A 3,761-nucleotide genomic window follows, 5' to 3' on the forward strand; every position below is an offset into this window, starting at 1 on the left:
TCACAGAAAAAAAAGAAATAAAAGGAATCCAAATCATAAAAGAAGAAGTAACGCTGTCACTGTTTGCAGATGACATGATACCCTACGTAGAGAATCCTAAAGATGCTACCAGAAAACTACTAGAGCTAATCAATGAATTTGGTAAAGTAGCAGGATACAAAATTAATGCACAGAAATCTTTTGCATTCCTATACAATAATGATGAAAAATCTGACAGTGAAATTAAGAAAACACTCCCATTTACCATTGCAACAAAAAGAATAAAATATCTAGGAATAAACCTACCTAAGGAGACAAAAGACCTGTATGCAGAAAATTATAAGACACTGAAGAAAGAAATTAAAGATGATACAAATAGATGGAGAGATATACCACATTCTTGGATTGGAAGAATCAACACTGTGAAAATGACTATACTACCCAAAGCAATCTACAGATTCAATGCAATCCCTATCAAACTACCACTGGCATATTTCACAGAACTAGAACAAAAAATTTCACAATTTGTGTGGAAACACAAAAGACCCCAAATAACCAAAGCGATCTTGAGAACAAAAACTGGAGCTGGAGGAATCAGACTCCCTGACTTCAGACTATACTACAAAGCTACAGTAATCAAGGCAGTATGGTACTGGCACAAAAACAGAAAGATAGATCAATGGAACAGGATAGAAAGCCCAGAGATAAACCCATGCACATATGGTCACCTTATCTTTGATAAAGGAGGCAAGAATATACAGTGGAGAAAACACAGCCTCTTCAATAAGTGGTGCTGGGAAAACTGGACAGGTACATTTAAAAGTATGAAATTAGAACACTCCCTAACACCATACACAAAAATAAACTCAAAATGGATTAAAGACCTAAATGTAAGGCCAGACACTACCAAACTCTTAGAGGAAAACATAGGCAGAACACTCTATGACATAAAACACAGCAAGATCCTTTTTGACCCACCTCCTAGAGAAATGGAAATAAAAACAAAAATAAACAAATGGGACCTAATGAAACTTCAAAGCTTTTGCACAGCAAAGGAAACCATAAACAAGACCAAAAGACAACCCTCAGAATGGGATAAAATATTTACAAATGAAGCAACTGACAAAGGATTAATCTCCAAGATTTACAAGCAGCTCATGCAGCTCAATAACAAAAAGACAAACAACCCAATCCACAAATAGGCGGAAGACCTAAATAGACATTTCTCCAAAGAGGTTATACAGATTGCCAACAAACACATGAAAGAATGCTCACCATCATTAATCATTAGAGAAATGCAAATCAAAACTACAATGAGGTATCATCTCACACCAGTCAGAATGGCCATCATCAAAAGATCTAGAAACAATAAATGCTGGAGAGGGTGTGGAGAAAAGGGAACACTCTTGCACTGTTGGTGGGAATGTAATTTGATACAGCCACTATGGAGAACAGTATGGAGGTTCCTTAAAAAACTAAAAATAGAACTACCATACGACCCAGCAATCTCACCACTGGGCATATACCCTGAGAAAACCAGAATTCAAAAAGAGTCATGTACCAAAATATTCATTGCGTCTCTATTTACAATAGCCAGGACATGGAATCAACCTAAGTGTCCATCATCGGATGAATGGATAAAGAAGATGTGGCACATATATACAATGGAATATTACTCAGCCATAAAAAGAAACGAAATTGAGCTATTTGTAATGAGGTGGATAGATCTAGAGTCTGTCATACAGAGTGAAGTAAGTCAGAAAGAGAAGGACAAATACCGTATGCTAACACATATATATGGAATTTAAGAAAAAAAAATGTCATGAAGAACCTAGGGGTAAGACGGGAATAAAGACACAGACCTACTAGAGAATGGACTTGAGGATATGGGGAGGGGGAAGGGTAAGCTGGGACAAAGTGAGAGAGTGGCATGGACATATATACACTACCAAACGTAAAATAGATAGCTAGTGGGAAGCAGCCACATAGCACAGGGAGATCAGCTCGGTGCTTTGTGACCACCTAGAGGGGTGGGATAGGGAGGCTGGAGGGAGGGAGACGCAAGAGGGAAGAGATATTGGAACATATGTATATGTATAACTGATTCACTTTGTTATAGGCAGAAACTGACACTCCATTGTAAAGCAATTATACTCCAATAAAGATGTTAAAAAAAAAAAAGATGTGGCACATATATACAATGGAATATTACTCAGCCATAAAAAGAAATGAAATTGAGTTATTTGTATTGAGGTGGATGGACCTTGAGTCTGTCATATGGAGTGAAGTAATTCAGAGAGAGAAAAACAAATACCATATGCTAACACATATATATGGAATCTAAAAAAATAAAATGGTTCTGAAGAACCTAGAGGCATGACAGGAATAAAGACGCAGATGTAGAGAATGGACTTGAGGACACGGGGAGGGGTAAGGGTAAGCTGAGACGAAGTGAGAGAGTGGCAAGGACATACACTACCAAATGTAAAACAGATAGCTACTGGGAAGCAGCCACATAGCACAGGGAGATCGGCTCAGCTCAGTGCTTTGTGACCACCTAGAAGGATAGGGAGGGTGGGAGGGAGACACAAGAGGCAGGGGATATGGGGATATATGTATACGTATAGCTGATTCACTTTGTTATACAGCAGAAACTAACACAACAATGTAAGGCAATTATACTCCAATAAAGATGTCAAAAAAAAAAAAAAAAGGATGCCTGGAGACCTAACTGTAATTTTCTTAAGTCCAAACATTTGTTGAGTTGAGGCAATTCTGTGAATTAAACATGAATTCAGACTTTCCTCACCTTTCAGGTAAAATACTATTTTCAAAGAGTAAAGTATATATATTTAGAGGAAAATATACATATGGAGACGTAGAAAAGACACAGAAAGAATAGTGCTCATATAATCTGTAATGTTTCAATTTAATCTGTTTCATTATAAAATTTTTTTTAATGCTTTGCTGAAACCCTTTGGGGAGTTCAGGGGTTTGGGGGGGCATGAGTCACCCATTCTCCCTGCATGGCCCTGCAATAAACCTTTCTCTGCTCCAGACTCTGCCGTTTTGATTTGTTTGGCCTCACTGTGCATCAGGCACACAAACCTGTGTTTGGTAACAGTTTTTCAAGGCAGAAATTGGAAAGTTGGGAATGTGTTGTCGCCCCGTTAAGAGAAAATATTTAAAATATCCCAATTATGCAAGAAAAGATACAGAATCCAAGTAGCCACCGTACAACAAACGTAATTTTGACAGCAACTGTGTAGTACTTGGCCACAGCTGTAACAAGTGCCTGAGGACATTGTCTGTCTTTTGCTGAACAAGCCTCAACTATATATACTCAGAGAGTTGAATATTTATGAGAGAAATTAATAGAAGCAATCACTCAAATGTCACCTCTGAATAGGGAATGGTGCGGATCCCGATGTTCCTAAAGGACTTTGTTGAAAGATTTAGAAACCTGGAATAGGAATATTAGGAGTACTATCAACGCACGTAATTTTTCTGGGCATAAGAGAAAGGTGCAGAGGTGGACAGGCAGTGATTTGCCAGCTCTTGTCAAGCCAGATTTCACCCCCTTTCTTTCTCCCTCCCCCGACAATCATTTGAAAAATGAAAGGAATTTCTCTTTAAATCACTTCACTACCAAGTTATCACAGAGATGAAAGTGGAACATCCAGAGAAAGGCGACCAAGAGCGAAATGACAGAGAAATATTTGATCCAGCCCAAACTAAGATTTTTGGGGAATTCAAGGCTTTCCCTACAAAGTTAGGCAATC

This window comes from Lipotes vexillifer, unplaced genomic scaffold (assembly GCF_000442215.2).
Source record: "Lipotes vexillifer unplaced genomic scaffold, Lipotes_vexillifer_v1.1 scaffold422, whole genome shotgun sequence".
Lineage (NCBI taxonomy): Eukaryota > Metazoa > Chordata > Mammalia > Artiodactyla > Lipotidae > Lipotes > Lipotes vexillifer.